Raw genomic sequence first — 24,444 nt, forward strand, 5'->3', positions numbered from 1 at the left:
TCCCTGCCAATCATCCTTGACCCATCTTTCCTTTCCTCAATCTCCACCCCCTTCCCCTACCAGGAAAAAATAAAAAATATAAACAGGTTGCTCTGTTCCTAGTCAGCCTGGGCCAAGTAGCGGGAGGGATGGGAGGGGCATGTAGGGGAATAGAAACCAGGACACACGGAAATGAGGGCCCCCCGTCCTGCCTGGTGTCCTGGGCTGCCCCTTTCTTGCCGGCGTTTCGGACTGCCACAGCGGGAGCAGCCGGGTCATTTCAGGAGGAAGGGCAGGGCAGAACAGGAAAGAGAGGGGCTAAGAGGGAGTGAGTTTGGGGCTGTATGAATAGGAGAGTGAAACTTGAGGAGACCCTAAGAAATATGGCAAGTGGGGGGAACAATGTGGGGTGAGAGGTGGGAATCAGAAATACCCCCCCACCCCGTATGCTACTTGTGGGATGGAGGACTGGGCTCGGAATATCTGCTCAGTGCTAGGCACAAGGTAGACCCTCACCAAATGGTGAATTTCCTCTTTCCAGGACAGGACGCAGCAGAACCAGGGTCCAGAAAGCCCAAGGCAACCTGGGAAAGCTGCTTGAGAGATCTGGGCTGGGTAGTGTGGTAGAGAGTAGAACCTGGGGAGAAGGGATTGTGAGCCCATGAGGAAGTGGGGCTGCTCCTGGAGACCTTGGAGACCAGGGCACCCCATTTTGACTTCTTGGGACTCACAAGCATAACCAAGAAGGGACAGGAACGCCAAACTGAGCGTGTCAGGCAGAGTTTGAAGGGGAAAGAAGGTAGTCGGTATAGTTCTGCAAAGGACAGCAACAGCGATGTTCCCCCACCCTTTGCCACGGTGTGAACCCCTGCTTCCCTGGTTTCTCCAGACTTCATTCCCTGAGTGTGGGGTCTGTGGAGTGACTGGTCCCCAGGCAGGGAGCTCGGGCTCTCACTGCACAGCCTAGGATGAGGAATCGGCATTTCTACGTTCCCAGGCAGAAACCTGGAGACATCCAAAGACGAGTGGATGGCTACACTGTGGCGCCGTCTCAGAGGACCAGGAAGGCTCCACCACCTTGTCGGCTACTTGCTTTCTGAAGCTGAAATCCCAATTACAGCCAAAGCCCAAAGGCTGGACTTTCCAGTTATAGTGCAACTACTTCAGAGAAGTAGCATGGTCCCCCCAGCAGTCCCACCTCTGTATGGATCCATTGATCCCATTCTTTCCCAGGAGAAGGAAACCCATAAGGGTAAAGAATTTTAAGCATAGAGCAGTGGGACGGGATACGAGGAAGATATCACTGGAAAAAATGTACATAGACGCCAAGGCCAACTTGGTCTCTTAATCAGTTTTTCTGTGTCAGTTCTTGCTCATGAGTTCTTTCTATTAACTTGCTATGTGTTTTGTTTGGTGACATTTACTGGACTACAGTTTCCTATTTAGAAGAGAAAAAAGCATTCCAGGTTAGACCAAAGTAAGCGTTGGACATCTTGTCGACCTAACACAGCAAACCTCCCACTTTCCAATGCAAGGGACACTGGAGGCGCAGAGTGTTCTCCAGAAGCTACTGTGGTGGCCAAGACTCCAACTGGGCTCAGGATACCTGAACTTGAATCCCAGCTCTGCCACCCAAGGCAAGTCACAGCCTCTTTGAGACTTATTTTCCTCATCTATAAAATAAGGATAATATGTCAAAGAAAAAACAGAGCTGGACGGGTAGTTAAAGCATAAAAACAGATTTTATTCAGGACTCTTGCAATGTGAGAAAAGGGACCTCAGTATAGACCCAGGCTCAACTCCAAATATAGCATGAGCAAGTGGGAATTTATAGCCAAGAAGCAGGGTAAGGGTCAGTGGATAGAAAATTACTAAGAAAAAACATCAGGGGTGAGCGGATTCTGGCTAAACCAACCTAACAGGACTTTTGGCCGAAGACAGGCCAGGGTGATCAGACGTCACCTTGGAGGGATGGAGGAGGATGAAGCGCCTGATCAGACATTGAGAGTTCCAGATATTGAGGATGGGACACTCTTGCTAAACTGACTTGGCAGGGCTCTTGCTAAAACCGGATTTTACAGGGAAGTGCACAGACGGGCCTAGAAGGAAGTTTAGGAGCCTGACTAAAGTTTAGTCAAACAAAAGTCTTTGTCAAATAACACCTACCCAAAAGGTTGTGAAAATAAAATGAGCTCAAACATGTAAAAGTGCTTTATAGTTGTGAAGACACCTGTAGAGGGCACTTGGCCTCTCGTTTCATCCTGACATCAACCCTGAAGGTAGAAACAAGTGAGGGAAGCAGGGCATGAAGAGGAGTCTGGAGAAGAATTCCAGGCTCATTTGCATACTGAGGTCTTTCTTGCATCCGTTTTGGGTTTTAGGATGTTGGCACGTGTGAATCTAATTCATCTTCTCCCTGTCTGCCTCCAGTTCCCTTCCCATTTCCCTTTGAGTCCAGCTACCTCTTGGCTTGCCCATTTTCCAGGGTTGGTGTGCTTCTGGGTCTCTATGACAAATGCCCCTCTTTATCTGTTTGTCCTTCCTTCTCCCCTCCCGAGGCGTCTGATGGGGACAGAGAGGGGTGAGTGAGAAGGGAAGAGATGAGTAGATTCCCAGAGGTCTGTCTGATGGAGACCTCCTAGACCTGCAGACTGCTGGGCGTTCTCGGGGGCAAGAATCTGAAACCAAATTGAGGTTGATATTCCATGGGGGGCCAGAGAGTTCAGTCTTGACTTGGGGTATCAGTAAATTGGAGCAAGGATAAGATTATGACATTTCCACGTGGAAGGAAGATACAGATGTGGCTTGAATAGACTCAGCCTGGGTTCTGGGCAGCGTGTCAAGATCTTTAAAGGAGACTTCTCTCCTAGGCTACCCAAAGTGGGAGACTCTCATCTTGGGATGGGGTTAAAATTGCTTACCTCCATATAAGTTATGCCCTGATAGACCCTCATGCTCCTAATAAAGTTACTCCTGGCCAGCCTTAAAACACTTAGATTGAGATGGGGCAGGAAGTCAGATATGTATCCATCCTGATTCATTCAATCTTAAGACTTGAACTAGAGTGCCAGGCCCTGTGTATGTCCCCGTAACCCTGCAAGGTACACATCACCATCCCCACCTCACATCTGAGAAAACTGACGTTCAGGGAAATGAACACGCACTCTCATCATGACTGAGTCACGGTCCGGGTTGTGTGATCAGGTGCAACTGGGGAATGCTAACTGTCCTGAATCACTCCTGCCCAGGTCACACGGGGAAGTCGCAAAGCTGGAATTCAAGCCTAGGTCTGCCTGGCTCCAAAGCCAAAGAATGGAATTAACATGCCCTGAGCGCTTATCCTCTGCTGGTGGGGGCTTATATGCTGAACGGTTATTTCCCCAAGGTAGACGCAGAGATACGCCTTGAAGAATGGATACACTGTTGGCTGCAAGGAGAGTGGTTAGTTGGTAGCGCCAGCTGTCAGCTCCTTCAGGTGCACCTCAACTTTCAAGCCAGGAGCACTCCCTTCTCATGGTGACCCTCAGGTCAATGACTGAGCAAGGCAGTGGTGCAAGGACTTGGCTAGTTCCAGTCCCACAGGATTCCTTTAAGAGGCAGTCTGCGCCCCAGAGAATCCCACAGCACCTGTAGGGACTTCGTGGCTTTGTCAGCTGTGCTGGCTCCCGCCCAATCCTGCCTCCTGCCTTTTCCTTTCACAGGTGTTATTCCCAATAAACTTTTCCATTTCACTCCATCTCAGCGTTTGCTTCCAGCAGGACCCAACCTGAGACACTCACTTAAAAGAGGATGACCATTTTACGATATAAAGACTGACCATCTGAGCTGGGTTTCAAACCCCAATCTGCACAACTCCAAGTTCTCTGACCACTGCTCTCTACTCAACAGTCCAGCAAGGGGAGGGGTTGGTGGTTATGGTCTTGGTGGGCGTGGCTCCTGCTACACAGAGGAGGGGGAGATCTGCTTGCGAGGGCAAGATTCCCAGGCTGCAAAAGATACAGACCAATGGGATTGGTGCCGATTGGGGCGGGGGCTCCCGCATGGCTGGACCCGCCACGGGAGTGTGCTATGTGTTGGTGTCAGGCCACTGAGGATGAGGGAGCCGAGGTGACAAAGGGCAAGCTCTGCTCGTGAGATCTTGGCTCCCAGGCCGTGGTGGAAGCCAGGGCCCTGGTATTTGGGCCACACAAAGGCCTCTGTCATTCTCCCAGGATTGGGCTTCAAGGCCCTTTCTCTAAAAGTGCCCTGCGTTCTCACACCAGTTAGTTCATTTCTCATTTTCCCTCTGCGGCGGAGGGGGACTAATGCCTCCCCAAGCAACACCTTCCAGGCCTGGGGTACCCAAGAAGGAGGCTCCGTGCTGAGTGCCTGGGCAGGGGTGAAGGGGTAGACTTGAGGCCCAGGAGTCTAAATTTATCCATTCACTCAACTTGAAGGAGAAGAAAACTCAGTCCTGGAAGTTAGCAACAGTGCTCAGTCAAAAAGCCAGCACCTAGGAGCTCAGATTCACTATCTGTGACCTACGGGTAGGCGTCCCTTCTCAAATTCTGAAAGAAAAAAAGAGTCTGAACATAATTTTAGAACCAGAAGAACCTTGGCAATCATGGAGTCCACACTGCTCATTCTGCCATGGAAGAGGTGCCGGCCCACAGAAAAGGGAGTGTCCCAAGTCACAGGGTTGGTCAGCGGCAGATGCGGGCTTGCACCCATGGTTCCAGTGTTCATTCTGCCCTGCACTCTTCCTCCCATGGTTATTAGGTTGTCTTGTGCACTCCTAGAACCCCAGTCAGACCCGCCTCTAGCCTAAACCTCTGTCCACAAGCAATGCTCAGTAAGGGCTGTCATGATGAGGCCTCCTGCCCTCTCAGACAGGGCGGCCAGCAGAGACTTCCAACACTGGGTTCTGACAGAGAGCCCAGCCCAGGCCTTAAAGAGTTTTTTCAAATAAAGTTTACCATCGCTGTTTTTTTCCCCTTATGAAAGTAATACATTCTCACGATAGCAGATATGGAAAATATTTAAAACTGGAGAGGAGAAAAACATCATCAGTACGTTTGAAAAACCCCTCTTAATACACTGATAGATTTCTAGCTACTTCTCCAGGAATAGCTCATATACATAGTTTTAATCTATCACATCATAGATAAATTTGGATTCTACTTTACCACATAACTTTAAACCTAAACATTTCCTCTCATTGTTATGAAACACTTCATGCACACATTTTTAAAGTCAGCATAATGTTCCATTGAGTGGACTGCCATATAATTTATTTAATTAAGTTGGACACGGGCTATTTACTTGTCCCTATTACAAGTAGTGCAGAGATGATTTCCTATTTAAGCTCATTTCCTTAGGCTAGAATCAAGACTGGTATGTTTTGATACACTGCTCTGATCTTCCTTCTCCTACAGCAGGAAGTCAATGAACATGAATTAGCTAAGTCTACAGTGTGTGAGCGAATTCTCAGACACTTGGGGTCTAATGCTGACAGTCTAACGGTAGAGGCAGAACCAACAGTAAAATGAGATCATTAGTCAGATGAGCTAAAATCATGGTTGGATTAAGGACTCTGCAGGTGGATTGGGAAACAGGTGGAGTCCCTCAAGGATGGCTTCCTGGGTGGGCTCCCAGCCCTGATCCAGGACCAGCTGCCAGGCCTCTTATTTGAAGAACTGAGACTTGATACATAGCGCAGGTGATATTCTACAGAAAGTAATCCAGAAGGAATTTGAAAGAGGATGGGGTGGGGGAATTTAACCAGAGGATCAGAGAAGAAGAAAATGGAAATAGTCCTGGAGCAAAACCTAGCTGGGAAGTGAGGTTCTCTCCTTCTTCCCCAGCTCCCTGGGGAGAGGAACTAGCTGAAGCTGGAGGGGTCGGGCAAGGGGAGGGAAGGGGAGCAGAGCCAAGGAGTCCCAGCAAGCCCTGCTCCCCAGGATACAGCAGAGGCAGCAAAACTCAGGGTCAGCCTGGCACTCCAACAGCCCTGTTATTCTGTGAACCTCTGTGCCAGGCACTGTGCCCAGCACAGGGGATGCTGAGATGAATAAGATATAGCCCCTGCCGTCACAGGGTCACAATCTAGAGGGATCTAGACATGGGGGTAGGGGCATTTACAGATGGGCCCTCTGGGTGTGCGGTCCTGAGGGCTGGGTGTATGTTGAGCAATGGAACAGACTCACTGAGGGCAGTCCAAGAGGATCTCTCTCCTATTAGTTTCCTAGGGCTGCCGTAACAAAGTACCACAAACATGGTGGCTTAAAACAACAGAAATGTATTCTCTCCCAGCTCTGGAGGCCGGAAATCCTAAATCGAGTTGTTGGCAAAAGCGCACTCCCTCCAAAGGCTCCGGGGAAGAGTCCATCCTCGCCTTCTCTACCAGCTGGTGGTTGACGGCATCCTTGGCATTTCTTGGCTCGCAGCTGCGCCACTCCAGTCTCTGCCTCTGTCACCACATGGCCATCTTCCCGCTGTGTGTCTTTGTCTCTTTTCTCTTCTTATAAGGACAAAAGTCATTGGAGTACTGCCCACACTAATCCAGTATGACCTCAGTTTAACTTAGCTGATGACATCAGTGAAGACTGTATTTCCAAATATGGTCACATTCTGAGGCGACATGAGTTTGGGGGGACACTCATCCAGCCCAATAAAATCTCTTCGAAGAAAGCTTGCGAAGGGTACTTGTGGGTCGTTACGGTAGAGGACAGGTGGCCTCCTCAGGGAAGCCCGGCAAGTGAGCCCACTTCCCCCCGGGCTGGCCCTGGAAAGATATACTGGTATATATAATTTATACTTATCGTATTAGCCTAATTTAAGTGTGAGATTGGCTTTCTAAAAACGCTTTGAAAGCTTTCATGACTGTTATTGCCTGGAGAGCCCCTGAATGTCTGATCGCTTTTAACAGTCCTGGGCAGCCAAACCCCAAAGCCCTGGTCCCTATGAGATAGTTAGGCCACCGCCCTTGGTTAGTTTGCCCCTCTGCCAAGAGCAGGCACACACCTGCAAGGACCTGGCTTTCAGAGGCCCCCCCACCCCCCCACCCCATGCCATCGGAGTAAAGATCACTGTACTTTGCCTAAAGGATTAAGAACATGAAACTCATGGTTCGTTGGGCCTATCACACTGGGCTATCACGCTAGGGCCTATCACAAAAGGCTGCTCCTTTTGGCACTCCTCATCCAAGGGCAAGGAGAGACCATTGCAGGGATTTAAGCAGGGGTGACATGATCCAACTTTTGGTTCAAAAAAGGTGGAAATCAAGTTGTGAAAGAGCGAGACTAGATGAGAGAGGAGGCCTCACAGAATAGCCCAGGCAAGAGATGATGGTGTACGGAGAAGTACAGCGGCAGGGAGGTGGAGAAACGCTTGGCTGGAGAAAGGTTTCAGAGCTAGAACCCACAAGGCTGGATGGGAGAGGGTCATCCTTCTGCTCCACTTTGAGCCACAGGAAGGAAGATGGTGCCAGTAACTGAGAAAGGGAACATCAGTGGAGTAGTAAGTTGGAGGCATGGAGGGAGGTTGCAGGAGGGAAAGACATGAGTCTCTTCTCGGTAGGGTCACCACGTTGTTTCTGTCCCGAGCAGCACACATTTGAAAATGAAAGGAGGCACCATTGGAGCAACTGGGACAACAACTTAAACTGAGCCTGTACCTGGCAAATCAGACCTACAGTCATTCATTCGAGTTTGGGGATGTATTGAGGTTGGAGGTATTGATGAGATACTCAAGTGAAGCTATCAAGGTGACAACAGATATATGCGTCTGAGTTTAGGTGAGATTTTTGACCAGAGGGTTTTCTACCAGTAAAACAATTAAGGGAGTTGTTTCTTTCCAATTGCTTTATGGTATTTAATTAAAACCCATTTTATGACTCTTGTCACTATAGATGTCAAAATAAACTGGAAGCAAAGGAAAAAAAAAAAATGAAGACCGTGAAACCCAAACCCTTATTCTTTGGTTAGAGCCTCTCCTTCCTTCCCCACCAGCCCTCGGCAAGAATGAGAGGCAAAATCAAAATTCACTGGTGCTTTTATCCATGTCAGTGAGTCTGCGTTTCTGTATAAATGACCAACACATTAAAAACAAACAAACAAAAAACAACGACTTCTTGTTCCCTTCTCAGGACCTAAAGTACAGCCTTTCATCAGATGAGTACAGCCCGTGAGGAAGGCAAGGAGAAAATGCGGAGGCCAGAGGGGAGAGCTGAGCAAATTTACAGGTTTGATTCAGGCATCCAGGCCAGACCCTGAACTACCGAACCACGGGAAAGGGCTGCTGTGGGCAGAGTCCCCAGAACACGGGAAGATGGTCGTTCTGACTGAGGCAGATCAGGAGTCCAGCCCCTGCGGATGCAGCCCAGGTGTGGGCGTGGAAGGAGTGGTAATAAGAGCAAATGAGGCAGTGCAACCAGGGCTCCTACAAGGTGTTAGCCGTTTGGTGCTGCCAGCTTGCATGGCACTATGAGAAACGTGGGAAGTCCTCGCAGCTGATTCACCCAAATTTCCTGGAATGTAGGTGAAACCCTTTGGGTACCTGACTGGAATCCAGAATGACTGTCCTGAGTGAGGGAAGCCTCGGAAAGGAGGGAAATTGCAGAGAAGGGCCTGAGGAACATGCCAGGAGCCTGCTTTGCAAGGAGCAGCATCTCCCAGCTTGCTGTGTTGGGAGGCGAGAGTTAGGAGGGGGACTTTGTGCAGAAGGCACCTGTGTTTGGGGGTTCCCTTGGGTGGGTGTTTCTGTTTTCTACCTGGGATGGAGGACTTTTAGTTCCTGGAGGGGAGGGAGAGAGGGAAGGTAAGTGGGAACCAGGGTGTGAAAGTCATCATCTCTGGGAGGAGGGGCTTTCTACAGGAACAGCATTGGCCAGAGGCTCCGGGCTTCCCTCCGGTGTCCGAAGATTCTTTGAGACCTCAGACCCTTCCTCACTGGCTTTGCCGCCATCTCCCACCCCCAATCAGGAAGCTCTGACCAAGCTTCCAGGTGGCCTACACCTGCTTGCTAAGGAGGAGGTCCTCCCTCAAGTTGCCCCCAGGGATTCCTGCCCTGGCTCCCTTCTCCCTGCAGCTGTCTTTTCCATTTCCAACTCTACCTGGCGGGTCCTCACAGTGCCTCAGGGTTTGAATGAAGCTTATTCATCAGGTTTTTGCTGAGGCTCTTTCCCAGGCAAACCTTAGCCTCCTTGCCTGCCGTCCTGCTCAGTCAGGTGTTTCCCAGGTGCCCAGTGCCCCGGCCTGGCCCCTCCTCCTGGTCTCTCCTGGACTGGCCTGCACAGTTTCATGGATTCAGGTAGAAGACAGAGACAAAGGGCTTTATTACTCAAGGAGCAGGAAGTAGCCTGAACTTCATGTTCACATTGGCTTCCCTTGCCCACAAAGTCCTACTGGGCAGTGCAGAGGTAGGCCCAAGTGGATGCTGGGACACAATGGATTTGTATCATAGCTGAGGAACCCTGACCTTAGAAAACACCAATCTTTTTAAGGGGCTGAAAGAAAACCTGCCCAACCTTTCCCCCAAGGTAGACGTTATCTTTATTATATCGGATGGCAAACAAATTAGCATTCTGTCCCAGAGGGAGACACTATCTCTCTCTTCCAAGGCTGTTCACACTTTATAAACATCCTTGAAAAGATAGTGGAGAACAAAAGGCTGTCAGTACCTCTGCTCCCCAGACTTGCAGAAACAGGAGAGATCAAAGGGGAATTGTCTCCGGACATCCGACACCAGGGAAACCCAAGTCCAGCTGGCCCAGCTTGTTGGCTCTTTCCCCTACCTTGGGTTTACTAGGGCGACTCATTCAAGTGCCAGGTACTCCCTTCCCCCAGGTCTCCGCGCCCAGCCCAGTGCCTGACCCCTGATGATTCTCAATAAATGTTTGTAAAATGGATAAATAAATGACTGGGTCTTTATAGAATGTCTGCTTTACAGTGTGAAAATAGCTTAAACATTAAAGAAACCACAATAGGAATGACAACTAACATTTATCAAGTACTTGCTACGTGCTAGCATAGTCAGTTCTATTACAACCAGAGCTGGCTTCATGGGTGTGTCTCTGTGCAGGCAGACAGGACCTCAGGATTAGGAGGGCACCGAGCTTGGTTTAATGCTCTGCTGCCATCACCTTGAAAGTCTTAGTTTTTATTTACAAGGGGGCCCACATTTTCATTTTGCATTGGATCCCACACATTATGTAGCTGGTCCTGGCTATAGTCTGCACATGTGTTACTAAAATTCACAGCGCTCTGCAAAATCGTGGAATAAAAATCACAGGGCTTATGGGGAAAATGACGTTGGGGCACAACACTCAAAAACTTTGTCAGTGACACGTAAAAAATACACCTAGTTGGGCTTCCCTGGTGGCGCAGTGGTTGAGAGTCCGCCTGCCGATGCAGGGGACACGGGTTCGTGCCCCGGTCCGGGAGGATCCCACATGCCGCGGAGCGGCTGGGCCCGTGAGCCATGGCCGCTGAGCCTGCGCGTCCGGAGCCTGTGCTCCGCAACGGGAGAGGCCACAGCAGTGAGAGGCCCGCGTACCGCAAAAAAAAAAAAAAAAAAATTAAAAAAATACACCTAGTTAAAACGCTAGCATGGCTTTACACATTGAATGGTTAAGAAGTTCATCAGGACGATGATAAGTATGGTACTTTACCTCAAGAAAGACCTGAAGCTGGCTTCTGGATGTGGGTGTTGGAAGGGATGTTGGCTCCTGGACATGGGTGGCTGCGTGTTATGGTGGATGGTCGAGGGTATCAGTTATGCGATTACCAGATATGGAAGGATATGGTGAACTGAGGTAGCTGGAGGTGTCTGGGGTGTGGCCATGTGTGTTTTTTGTATTCCCAGGCGGCTTGGTTCACCTGGGTGAAGATTTCTGCTTTCACCTAGTGTTTCCCGAAGATGAAATCATTCATCAGCAAATGTGAAATTTGCAGTAGGTTCAGATTGTTCCCTCATGTATCAATTGCACTGGAACAAATTAGTATTTCTGAGACAATCATTATAGCAGACCCGACTGTCCTGTTTTAACGTTTACAGGTACTTACCCATAAAGCCTTCACAGTTCTAACCCGGGAGGTGGTTACTGGGAGAGATTCCCATGAGGTAGTGGTGAGGACTCAGCCTACATGAGGGGCATGGCGGACCTCACAGAGTCTGCCCTCCTGTGTACCACATGCTAAATTCTCAAGCTCCCCAGAGAATCCGTAAACAATGAAAACTGCTGCCTTCCAAGGCCCAGCCAGCCTGCTCAGGGCTGATTGCCTAAATGGGCCTCTCACCTAGCCACCCACTTATCAACTGACAAAGAAAATCTAAAAAGAAAATCACAGTTCCCAGAAAATTTTTTCCTCTCCTGCCTTTTAAAAATCCTGTTTTGCTTTTTGTTCATTACCAACAGCCTATTTGCTCTCCTGCCTCTTATATGTAAATAAATTACTTGCATGCAGATAACTAACTGTCTCTGAGCAACTCAGAGGTTAAGTAACTTGTCCAGGATTTTGCAGCTAACAGGGGCCAGAGCCAGAGTTAGAACACAGGTCTGTCTCTCTCCACAGCTTTTCACTCTTGCTACTTAACCTCCTCCAACAGTGAAAGCATCTGTAGTTTGAAAGAGAGTGTGCTGGTGGAGCGGTCAGGGCTGGAAAGGCAGATGGAGGTTGGGGGCTTGTGAGAGGCCCGATCCCAGACGGGAATGGCTGTGCCCGGCCCAAGAGACAGGGCTTCGAAGGCCTTTCCACCCTGGAATCTTCTCGACAAGCCCATCAGGGACAGGGGTGAGGACACCAGGAGGAGTGCAGGCTAACCCCCCTCTGTCCCATGTGGAGCAGAGTCGGGGTGACAGGGCTTTGTGCCCAGGAAGGAGAGTGGGGCCTGAATCCCCAGCATGGCTGCAGCTTGGGATTATAGGGAATATCCACAGTTGCCTTTTCTCCCATGACCCTTCTGTTTAACTATATGGTCATAACCTGACTGTGACCTGGAGAGTGGCGGAAAAAAAATGAGATTGGAAAATGAGATAACCCTCGCCAACCATAAAGAGTACTTGCTTATCTACATCTGTAGTGTACATGGTGGGGAGGGAAGAGGCAGAGGGGGCAGTGAGGAAAGAAGAATCACATGCAAAGTCCAAACATTTCAAATACATTTGGCAATATTTTAAAAGAAGGTTAACCTGTATGTAAAACAAAAAGCATAAGTCAACTTGAAAAGCAATTTTAAATAACTAAAGAAAAATATTTGCAACATATTTGCAAGATATCCTTAATATATAAACATAATATTTATATGTTTATATATATTTACTGTTTATATATTAAATATCATATATTATTATTACAAAGTAATAATAATACTTTAAAATAAAATAAAGATGGGAGCAAAGGACATGAATAAACAAAGAAATACACAGAGGTTTTCAATCCCACCAGTATTTAAAGAAATGTAAAATCAAAACAAGATACCATTTTTTAAAAAAAATCACATTTGTAAAGATTTCAAATTAATGACAATAGCCAGGATTGATGAGCATATGGAGAAGCTCACATTCATAATTGCTCTTGGGATTATAAAAGCGTATATTACTGGACAGTAATTTGTTAATATATAATGAAAATCTTAAGAGTTTACTTCTACTCTTCAAAATTCACTTCTAGGAATTTATCCAAATGAAATTACAGGCCAAGTATACTAAGACATACGTACATAGCAAAAGCTGGAAAGTGCGTAATTGATGACAACTAGAATTTGGTTAAGTTCTTATGATGCATTAGTACAATAAAATATAATGCATTCATTAAAAATAATCTTGTGGAAGAATATACAGCAATCAGGGAAAACAATAAAACAGTGTGCAGTAAAACGTTCACAAAATCGTTTATGCCATGTTATCGCAAAAGTTTTTTAAAGAGCTATATACAACGAGAAAAAAAAAAGAAAGACTTAGGGCTTCCCTGGTGGCACAGTGGTTGGGAGTCCGCCTGCCGATGCAGGGGACGCGGGTTCGTGCCCCAGTCCGGGAGGATCCCACGTGCCGCGGAGCTGCAGGACCAGTGAGCCGTGGCCGTTGAGCCTGCACATCTGGAGCCTGTGCTCCGCAGCGAGAGGGGCCGCAGCAGTGAGAGGCCTGGTTACTGCAAAAAAAAAAAAAAAAATAGACTTGGAATAAAATATACCCCAATATTAACATTGGCATTCTCTGAGTAGTCAGTGACATTCATTCTTTTTGCTTTTTGGTATAGTCAACACTAAGCACTCTTTTATAAGAAAAGAGTAAATGTTTTGTGAGTTTTTAAAACAAAGATTTACCTTCCTAAACGAGTTTTTCTCATCTGACTATTCACAGGAGTTTGAATTCCTTGAGAAGACAGACAGCCACAAGAGTCCCAGACCTGATAGGGCCTTGGGGCCAACTAGCGTGATGCATTCCCCAGGCCTGTGCTGAGCACCAGGCAGTAGGGTCTCATGCGAACAGAGTGGGTCAGCAGTAGCATTTTAAAAAACTCTCTGTGCATGTGCAGAGGAGGACTGCAGCATGAACTATATTCTTATATGGGTTGTAGTTTGGAAAAAAAAAGTTTGAGACCCTATTCTACAGTAGCCCCACCAGGCACTGCCCAGCCCTGGCTGAGCCCTTCTAGTGATGGGAAACTCACTACCTTTGTGCTGGTGTTTGACAGTACAAACTGTTAGACAGATTTCCTTATATTTCATGAGTCCTGGCTTCTCATCATGCCCGATCAGCCCCCAACTCCCTCCTCCAGGGCAGCACTTCAGACGTCTGAAGGCAGCCACCAAGTCTCGCTGAGTCCAGGCCTGCCTCCCCACCCCTTCAACTCCTTGACCACCCCACTCCCAGTTCTGAGGCCCTTGCCTCCCCTGTCTCTTCTTAAGTCATCCTCTCCTCGTCCCCGGTCCATTAAAGTGTCACACACACGCCCATGACCCTCCCCCAAGACTGAAGCCACCATGCCAGGCCATTTTGCTCATTAATGAATCCACAGATTCATTCGATATCATTAAGGGAGCACCCACTGTGTGCCCAGCTCTGTGCTGGGTGCAGGGGAGACCCCCAGAGAAAAAGAAAGACCCGGCAGATGCCTCGCGCCCGGTCCCAGGGTCGCAGCTCTAGCCGCAGCCTGGGTCGGTCCCTCCAGCACCCAGGCTCCAGGCTGCCCCGGTCTCCTCGCCCGGCCCGAAACAGCCTGTGAAGACGGTAGACCGCAAGCAACTGGTGCAGAAGCCCGGCTGGTGGAGCAGGCGGAACGCTAGGACCACAGGGCCGCGGCCACGAAGAACGTGACAGAGCTGAAGCAGCCAGTGTCTAGTGAAGAAGGAAACCTTCTCTCTGTGGCCTACAAGAGAGACCCTAGAACGGCTGGGGCACGCTGTTCTTCCTGGAGGGTCATTAGTAGTGCTGAGCAGAAGATATCTGCAGAGGGTAATGAGAAGGTAGACATGGTGCGTGCTTACCGTGAAAAAATAGACAAGGAGCTGGTGTGTCAGGATGAGCTGAGCCTGCTGGATAAATACCCAATCAAGAATTGCCAGGACAGCCAGTATGAGAGCAAAGTGTTCTAACTGAATATGAAAAGGGACTATTACCGCTACCTGGCCAAAGTCTCCACTGGAGAGAAGAGGGCAACCTTCGAGGAGTCATCTGAGAAGACATGTAGCAAAGCCCATGAGGTCAGCAAAGGGCACACGCAGCCCACTCACCCCATTAGATTAGGCCTGGCCCTTAACTACTGCGTTTTCTACTATGAGATCCGGAATGCCACAGAGCAAGCCTGCCACTTGGCCAAGACAACTTTCAATGGCGCCATTGCCAAGCTTGACACTTTCAGTTGAAACTCCTACAGGGACTCGACGCTCATCATGCAGCTCCTCGAGACAACCTAACGCTCTGGACAAGTGATCAACAAGACGACGCCGGAGGAGAAGGCAGCAATTAAGGCCCCCAGGTGGACTGGCAATGCACGCTGATGCTACTACTGCACTCTTTATTTATTTTATTTTGCGTGAGCTGGGGATCGTGTTGGGGAGGGAAAGAGAGGGGTGACAGGATGACCTTCTTAAGGAGAAACCCACGACCTGTCCTGACTTTGACATTTTTGCCAAAATACCACTTGTGGAAAGGCAGACTAGCTGTGCTGGTATTGGAACAGCAGCCTCACACTGGCATATGGACGGTTCTGTAGATTAATGCAAGTGGAGCTGTCTTTAACTTGTTGCTAGAAAATGGGGGGGGGGGTTTGTTTGTTTTCTTATTAGTCATCAATTTTATACACATCAGTGTATACATGTCAATCCCAATCACTCAATTCATCACACCCCACCCCCAGCCCTCGGCTGCTTTTCCCCCTTCGTGTCCATACGTTTGTTCTCTACATCTGTGTCTCAATTTCTGCCCTGAAAACCGATTCATCTGTACCATTTTTCTAGGTTCCACATATATGCGTTAATATACGATATTTGTTTTTCTCTTTCTGACTTACTTCACTCTGCATGACAGTCTCTAGATCCATCCACATCTCAACAAATGACCCAATTTCGTTCCTTTTTTATGGCTGAATAATATTCCATTGTATATATGTGCCACATCTTCTTTATCCATTCGTCTGTTGATGGGCATTTAAGTTGCTTCCATGACCTGGCTATTGTAAATACTGCTGCAATGAACATTGGAGTGCATGTGTCTTTTTGAATTGTCTATCTTTCTGTGAATGTGGTTTTTGTTCCACAGGCTGCAGGATTGTAGTTCTTTTTGCTTCTGCTGTCTGTCCTCTGGTGGATGAGACTATCTGAGAGGCTTGTGAACGTTTCCTGATGGTAGGGACTGGTGGTACATAGAGCTGGGGAAAATAGGGTTTTAAGATGAAAAGAAAACTTAAGTGGAATGGCCCTCCTTCAATAAGTTCTGTGGTTCCAGTAAGGATTTTTATCTTTAAGAGATATGCTCTTGTCTTTTAAGTTTTGGGTACTTTCTGTCTCATCTGTTTTAGCTGTGCATTTTTTTTCAGAGTGTATGCTACCAGACATGGAATAGTTTAAATCCCAAGCTGATAGACTTAAAACATAAGGTATATTTATTCTTATGGTTTAGGCCTTGCCTGTTTTCAGAAGTTTCTGATTAGTTGACAGCATTAACACTAAATTGCAGTTTACAGTATTTCTGCATTACAGCCATATGTAACATCAAGCCATTGATTGTGTATTTTTCTTCATTTTGGCTTTTACACCCTTAGTTAGCCTACCCAGGTTGGTTTTGCAGTTATCTATCTCCTAGGCGAAAAGGCTTGACCGAGGAGAGTCAACGCTACTTTAGGTTTTGGTTAATAGGTGCTTGGCAGGTGGCTGTGGGATTTTTGTCCTTCTTTATTCTTAACTTAAATCCACCACAAAAATTATGAATCACTTTAACAGAAACACTAAACACCACAAAAATAGAGAAAATTCAGGTTTGTATCTCATTGACTGTGTTGATATTTTCAGAGACATCCTGAGTTTTAAGCTGCCACAGCTCCTTCCTCGGGGGTTACACTGCCATTTCACTCTTCGCTTGAGTCTTCCCCACTCTATCTTGTGTCCACCGCACTCACTTGGGTGGGTTGAAAAGCTGTTGGGTGGTAGAAGTTGGCAGTCGTTTTGAGAAAGGTCGTGGAGCAGTGTGTGAAAATTTAGGTGCTAGGAGCTTACTGGTAGAAAAATCCTAAAGGAAAAGCTCTATTCATAAACATTCTGTCCAATTTTGGGAACCTTGTAAGTGTGTCAGTTTTTCCTCCCTGAAAACACTCTTTACCCAAATAATCATTGCAGAAAAATAAACTAAAAGCATTATCAGATAATAAATACTTAACTCTCATTTGACAAAAAAAAGAAAAAGAAGAAAGAAAGAAAGATACAAAGGAAGGAAGGAAGGGAGAGAGGGAGGGAGGGAGCGAGGAAGGAAGGAAGAAAGGAAGGAAGGAAGGAAGGAAGGAAGGAAGGAAGAAAGGAAGGAAGGAAGGAAGACCCAGCCACCTGCCATGGGGATCCCCTAGTCTGGTGGAGTGAGATGCGTCAGCACAGATCATGTTTGTCATGACTAAGCTATGTTGCCCATGATGGCCAGCTAGACTTACATTCACCCAGGGACCTCAGCATGCTGTCTTCCCTCTGCTTGAGCAGAGAGAAGCCTGCCTCTGTGCATCACACAGGCAATGCCCGCCACCTGCCCGCCAGCTCCTCTGCGCCTCAGCCAGCTCTGGGATGAGGCATGTCCCTCCAGCAAGCAGCCCGAAGCCACACAAGCCTCTGTATTTCACTTCCCCTTCCCCCAGAGGCTCCGAAGTTTCCTGACAACTGGTACCTGTGCCAGCCACCTCCTGCACGGGTAGGGGAATAAAACAGAACCATCCTCCCAGAATTTACTTGCTACTAAGCGTAAAGGTCTATGCCAGCTCTTTTGTGCTTGTTATCAAATTTTTCTGCTCTTTTTTTTTTTTAAGCTATGATTTATTTAGTATCCACTATGTTTGGCATTTTGATGTATTATCTCTAATCATTGAAACTTCTTGAAGTAGGTGTTTATCCTGTTTTACAGATGAGAAAATTAAACACAGATGTTAATTTTTTTGTACAAATAATGTCTATTGATCACCTGTCTGTGCAAGGTATGAGACTAGAAGCAGAGATAAAGGCAGTGGGGAGCAAGACTGCCAGTCTCTTCCCTCCTCAGTCTTGTCTGGAAGCAGATATTAAACAGAAAGGCAAGCAAATAATAATTATGATAAGTGCCATGAAGGAAAGTAGAGAACATTCTAGGGACATACAGCAGGAACACTTACTTTAGTGGGGGGCAGGCAGGAGCTAAAGGAGGAACAGGAGTTAGCCAGGGAGGGGTGGGGCAAGATGGCTGTGAGCAGAGCAATGGCATGTGCTAAGGCCCTGAGGTGAATAGAAACTTGGCCTAATCAAGGGTCTGAAAGAAGGCCAGAGGGATTGGGGCCAAGACAGGGGAATGAGTGGAATGAGGCTAGAGAGCTGGGTAGGAGTCAGATCCTTCAGGTTTTCAAGCTCTGCAAGCATAAGGATCTCCTGGGGGAGCTGATTTCAAGGCCGGCTCTGGAGCCCACCCTCCACCGAGTCTCAGCCAGAGCACCTGCACTTTTACCTGTTTCCCCAAGTGATGCTGAGGCAGGTAGCCAGAAGCAGACACCTCAAGGAGTACAGATGTAGGTGTCATCAGCCATCTGAAGGATCTCAGACTTTTCCTAAGAGGAGGGGAAGCTGTTGAGACCAAGACCATACAGCATGCTAGCTGGCAGAGATTTGAACTCAGTTCCATCTGATTCCCAAAGCAGGGGACACTGTCTCTTCCTAAAAGGAAGGTGGTGTCAGGTGGGCGCACTGAGGGCTGGAGGAAGGACCGTCCAGGGCAGGGAACAGTGTCAGCCAGAATCCTTGTGGCTTGGAGGTAGGGGGTCAGGGCAGCCACAGCCACTGGCCTGAGCAGAGCCAAGGCTCAAGGTCTCCTTTCCCCATCACCTTGTGAGGGCCTCACATGTTCCTGTCCCAAGTACTTTTGCATCTGAATCTCATTTTGGCTTTACAAATACTGTACCACTGTGAAGAGGAAGAGTCTACTGGGACCATTCTCTTTCTTCTCCAGTGAATACACTGAGGGTCACCTAGGTGAAGCCACCGTGAAAGAATTTCAATGTACAATGGAACCTGAAGCTATAACATGGAAAATCTCATTACGGGCCCTCAGGAAAACAAAACTTAAGGACCAAGAAACTGATTTTTCATAAATCCCTGATTAACAGAAGAGTGATAATATTGGAATTTTCTTAAATGGTATGGAGGTGATCAGGGGTTGCTTCATATCAACCTTGTGGATTTTTGCTTATAGTTTCCAGAGGCATGAAGAAGAAATGACCCAGGTCAGGTTGGTCTCACAAAATGAGCTGAATTGAGCTCTGTTTATATGACTGGACTGGTTTTGTCTGCTCAGGGAATTTTCAAAGCTGGTCTCTGTTTGTTTTTTATTGTAGCAAATTCTAACTGAGTCCCCCACTCTCTACAGTCCCTGCCCATAAATACAGACTACCACAGATCCTCATCAGACTTGCCTGTAGCTTGCTACAGTTTTCGTGTCCTCAACTGCAATTCTTCTGCTATTCTGGAATAAACTTATCTTTTTGACAACTTTGAGCTTGCCTCATTTTACCTTTTTATTTAGGTCAACATTCCTTGGAATCTGAAGTAAGATCCAAAGGAAATGACCTCTAAAGGACGACGCCCCTCAGAATCCAGCCAGGTGCATGCACTGAGCCCCTTGTACTCATCGCTTCCATGTGTTACCCGTGACTTCCAGTTTGGTGAGTCTCCGCTCAGATTCTGAGGTCCCTCCCTTTGGTTGAGTTCTCCGACTTTATGACTTTACTTGGGCTCTATTTAAAGGCTTTGTCCTTTTTGGTGAGTACTTGTTTGTTTTCTTATTGGAAGCACGCTAGAATTTTGGTATAATTCCTTTGGAATTCTTGAGTGCAAAAATGAATGAATGAATGAATAAGTAAATAAATAATCAGTGGGCACAGCTCAAGCAAATAAACACTACGAGAGCACTCCCCGCTCCTCATTATGAGAGATTTCGATCTTGAAGCAAGACTCCCATGAGAGCTAAGTTGGTTGTGGACAGGCCAGATTGACATTAGATCACCTGCCAACTGCAAGACAATTTCTGTGTAACAAGGGATAACTGGTCATGAGTCAAACAACTGAGACAAAGGCTGTCTGCCAGCGGAAAAAAAAGAGAGAGAGAGAGAGAATCCCATGAAAGGCACTCTGTGAAACAAAACACAACTCCCAACTCTGAAAACACCCCTTTCAGACTATTTAGGAATTTTCTTTTGCTCAGAAGAAAACCTCTGAGATATGTAATCCCAGTCATCTGAATGCTCTAAGGGTGGCCCTCCTTCAAGGACCCTGGCTGGTTTTATGTTAAAAAATTATGGTCTCTCCTCAGATGCATTTTTGACTAACTGGACCAACCTTACTAAAGATAATTTAGAACTTCAATGGCCATTATGGAGAACCTTAGATCTCCCCAAACTTGTTTTTCTATGGACTAAATTAGAAGACTGTGTCAATAGAACTAAACATATGAATGGAATAGCTATTTTACTTGGTGACTAAAGACTTCTAAAGTATTTAGAATTCTAAAATTGTTTCTTTACAAAATACTATTTCTAAGTTAACAGAAGGAGATTAAACAGAAGGAAAATAAAAAAGGAGATTTTTTTCTAGTTTTTTTAATTGAGATATAGTACAATATTATATGTTATAGGCATGTAACACAGTGATTCACAATTTTTAAAGGTTATACTCCATTTAGAGTTATTATAAAACATTGGCTATATTCCCTGTGTTGTACAATATATCTTCGTAGCTTATTTATTTTATACCTAATAGTTTGTATCTCTTAATCCCCTACCCCTATCTTGCCCCTCCCTCCACCCTTCTCCCTGCTGGTAGCCACTAGTTTGTTCTCTGTATCTGTGAGTCTGTTTCCTTTTTGTTATATTCACTAGTTTGTTGTATTTTTTGCATTCCACATATAGGAGTGATATACAGAATTCGTCTTTTTCTGACTTATTTCACTTAGCCCAGATTTTTAAAAAGCATTTGAGGCCTCTTCCTCAGCAGCACCAGCCAAAGTTTCCCTAATCCCATTACTCTGCCTCCTCTATATCCACCTTTGCCCTCTTCTAATCTCCTTCCTTTATCTGAACTCCCTTTCTTCTCTAGTGCTGAAACTAACCAACTGAGCCTGCTAAAATATTCCCTTTTAAAATTAGCCCTCCTGGGACTTCCCTGGTGGCACAGTGGTTAAGAATCCGCCTGCCAATGCAGGGGACACGGGTTCAATCCCTGGTTCGGGAAGATCCCACATGCCACAGCTAAGCCCATGCACTACTGAAGCCTGCGTGCCTAGAGCCCGTGCTTTGCAACAAGAGAAGCCACCACAATGAGAAGCCCGTGCACCACAACAAAGAGTAGCCCCCACTCACCGCAACTAGAGAAAGCCCACAGGCAACAACAAAAACCAACGCAGCCAAAAAAATTAAATAAATAAATATATTTTTTTAAATAAAATAAAATTAGGCCTTATGGGATTAACAGATACATACTACTACACATAAAATAGATAAGTAACAAAGATTTACTGTATAACACAGGTGACAATATTCAATATCTCATAAAAACCTATAATGGAAAATAATCTGGAAAAAATATACATAACTGAATCACTTTGCTGTACACCTGAAACTAGTACAATATTGTAAATCAACTGTACTTCAATTAAAAAATAAATAAATAAAATTAGGCCTCCTGAGGATTTCTTAAATCCCATGGACCAAAGCTGAATTTGGAGCTATAATAAAAGATTTTCCCCAAGGTAACTGAGGGTGCTCAGATTCGCTGAAGAATTCAGTATTGCAATTCAAATTTATCAACCTGGCTTCTCCGATCTTTATCAGTCAGTCCACATGCTTGCTGGAGAAGGTCAAGTCCAGCATTGGATGAAAACTGCTAATTGGGAAAGCCCCAAACAATCTTTAGAATTCCAATTAAGTCAACCACCAGATTTTTTATATGACCAAGCTCGTATGTTATATGACCAAGCTTGTATGTTATATGACCAAGCTCATACCATACTCAAAGGTTGCATCTCGCCATTCCAAGGCCTTTCTCTAAACTACTAAACTAGAACAAATTTCAGGTGTGCACCCAAAAGCCTGCCAAATATATTTATGATTACTACAGCAGACTCCAAATTGTCTTTAAACAAAATTCTGGACTCCCTATAGACATTGAATCCACCGGGGTGGCCTTGAATTTAATGCTTACAAACCATTTAAACAGAAACCATTTAAACCTTTTAAAGAACTATACCTTAGACAAAAATTAACAAAAACACCTGAATGGCATAATTGATGAGTAATGCTTTCTGCGAAAGATCTTGATCAAAACGGGGGAAATGTGAAAGAATTTCCATCTAAAATGGAACCTGAGGATATAAAATGGAAAATCTCTTGCCTGTACCCTCAGGAAAACAAAACTTAAGGACTGAGAGACTGATTTTTTTGTAAGTGCCTGATTTACAGAAAACTGGTAATATTGGAGTTTTCTTAAATGATGAAGAGTTGGTCAGGGGTTGCTTCATATCAACCTTGGGAAATTTTGCTTATGGTTTCCAGAGGTATGAAGAAGAAATGACCCAAGTCAGGTTGGTCTTGCAAAAGAAGCTGACCTGAACTTTGTTTGTATGACTGAACTGGTTTTATCTGCTCAGGAATTTTCAAAGCTGGTCGCCATTTTTTTTTTATTTTAACAGACTCTAACTGAATTCTCCCTTCTGTACATTCCTGCCCATATGTGTCCTGAATTGGAATTCCTCTGCTATTCCTGAATAAACTCATCTTTTTTGACAATTTTGTTTTTGGTTTTTTTGCGGTACGCGGGCCTCTCACTGCTGTGGCCTCTCCCGCTGCGGAGCACAGGCTCCGGACGCGCAGGCCCAGCGGCCATGGCTCACGGGCCCAGCCGCTCCGCGGCATGTGGGATCTTCCCAGACCAGGGCACGAACCCGTGTCCCCTGCATCAGCAGGTGGACTCTCAACCACTGCACCACCAGGGAAGCCCTTTTTTGACAATTTTTATCTTACCTCATTTTACCTTTTTATTTAGATTGACACCATTTACTTGATGGCCTGTGTTAAGTCAGTGAGTAGAAAAATGTGCTAGGGCCTGAGGAAGGAAGAGGACTGGATTTGCCAGTGGGCAGCCAGAGTGGTCCTTGCATGTTCCAGAGGTTATGAGACAGCAGCAACCCCTGCTGTCATCAACCCCTTGGAGGCAGGAGGCTGGAAAAAATGAGCTCTGGATTTTGATCACAGGAGCTCTCTGTGTGGGCGCTGCTTTGGTTCAGGGAGGTCATGGAGATACCGAAACCTGGACAGTCTCACCACTGTGTGACTTTGGGCGGCTGCTACCACTTTGCGCCTCAGGTTCCTGTTTGTGAAATGAGGTTGGACTAGTCAGTTGCTATAGCCATTTTCAGGTCAAACACTGTGCGACTCTGAGTCGGGTTGGGTGGGTCCCTGATTCCGGAGGGTGCTGGCACCATGGATGTTTGGGGCTGAGACAGCAGTGATCCCAGTGCCAAGAGGAACAAGGAAGTAAGGGAATGTTTCAAATTCAGTTTCAATGTGGGCTGCTGTGAGAACTGGGTGGGGAATGGGGTGAAGGGTGGGGCTGTCACAAGCAGAGAGGAGGTGACTGTGGGCTCAGACCCCGGGGCCAGGCAGAGGAAACGGAATCAGCAGCATGACATCCTGGCAGAGATGGGGGCAAATGTGGGGCTCCCCTAGGGAGGGACCTTGATGGTCTCCACTGGCCCACAAGAAGCTCCCTCTCCTCTTACAACCAGGTTGGATCAGAGGAGTAGGACCAGGGCAGTGGCTGATGAAAGGGAAGGTGGGGCATGGGAGGCTTTGACTTCTCAGTCCTCAGAGATTTTTTGCCATCACTCAGCACCCCAGTCAAGCCCTCACCTGCCCCTTCTCCCCATGTGAGAGCTCAGAGCAGGTGCCCCCCCCAGGGATGGTCTCCACACTCTGTCCACTACTGCAGAACTCCACGTGGCTGTGCAGACCCACAGCCATCTCTCGGCCTTCCCAGGCTAGGATGTGCATCTCCTCCTGGCTTGTTCTCCTGCATTCAACCTGAAACTGCTCTGAAGCCCCAGCCCACAGCAGCCTGGTTCCTCTGTCCTCCTGTTTCCCATACCTCTCTGCTCCCCACTGCCCTGCTGTATTGGGCACCTACCAAATCTCCTGTCCGTGTCTAATTATGCACCTCCCTGACTCATCTCTCCTCTTCTTTGTCATCCTTCCCCTTTTCCTCAATTCTCTCCTCCCTCATACACCTCAGGCCACTAGCTGGCCTTTTGCCTATTGCTAAGATGGTAGACCCATGATGACCCCTTTGATCCTCAGCAAATTTAACATTTATGAAAGATCCACATTTCCTAAAGCCCATAATTCTAGAGTTGGAAGGTGCTCCATGGGAGGTGACAGGGAGCCTACTGATCACGTTGGCCGGGCCCATGCTCTCAGCCCAGCGGCGAAGCGTGAGGTCTTGTCAGTGCCCCAGCCTCTGGGGAAATGATTCCTGCTAACCACACCCACTGGAGGACACCTGGTATATAAACCAAAATGCCAGTTAGTTAACTGAAAATATAAGATGAAACTCCCAAAGGGTCTGAATGCTTGATGCCTGTTGATTTATTCTCCCCAGTTCTAGTCTGTTCATCTTCAGTGGGGTCTGTCCCTTTGCAAGGATTAGAACACTTGCATCTGATGACAGGGCATTTCCTTCACAACTTGTGGGTATCTGAACACTCAAATTAAGTAGCTTGGT

General features: G+C 46.8%; 1 pseudogene; it reads left to right on the forward strand.

Annotated features, from left to right (window-relative positions):
• Nucleotides 1-14,430: 14,430 nt before the first annotated feature.
• Nucleotides 14,431-14,927, forward strand: LOC115857417 (14-3-3 protein gamma-like; annotated as a pseudogene).
• Nucleotides 14,928-24,444: the final 9,517 nt, after the last annotated feature.

The sequence above is a fragment of the Globicephala melas genome, chromosome 4, assembly GCF_963455315.2.
Source record: "Globicephala melas chromosome 4, mGloMel1.2, whole genome shotgun sequence".
Classification (NCBI taxonomy): domain Eukaryota; kingdom Metazoa; phylum Chordata; class Mammalia; order Artiodactyla; family Delphinidae; genus Globicephala; species Globicephala melas.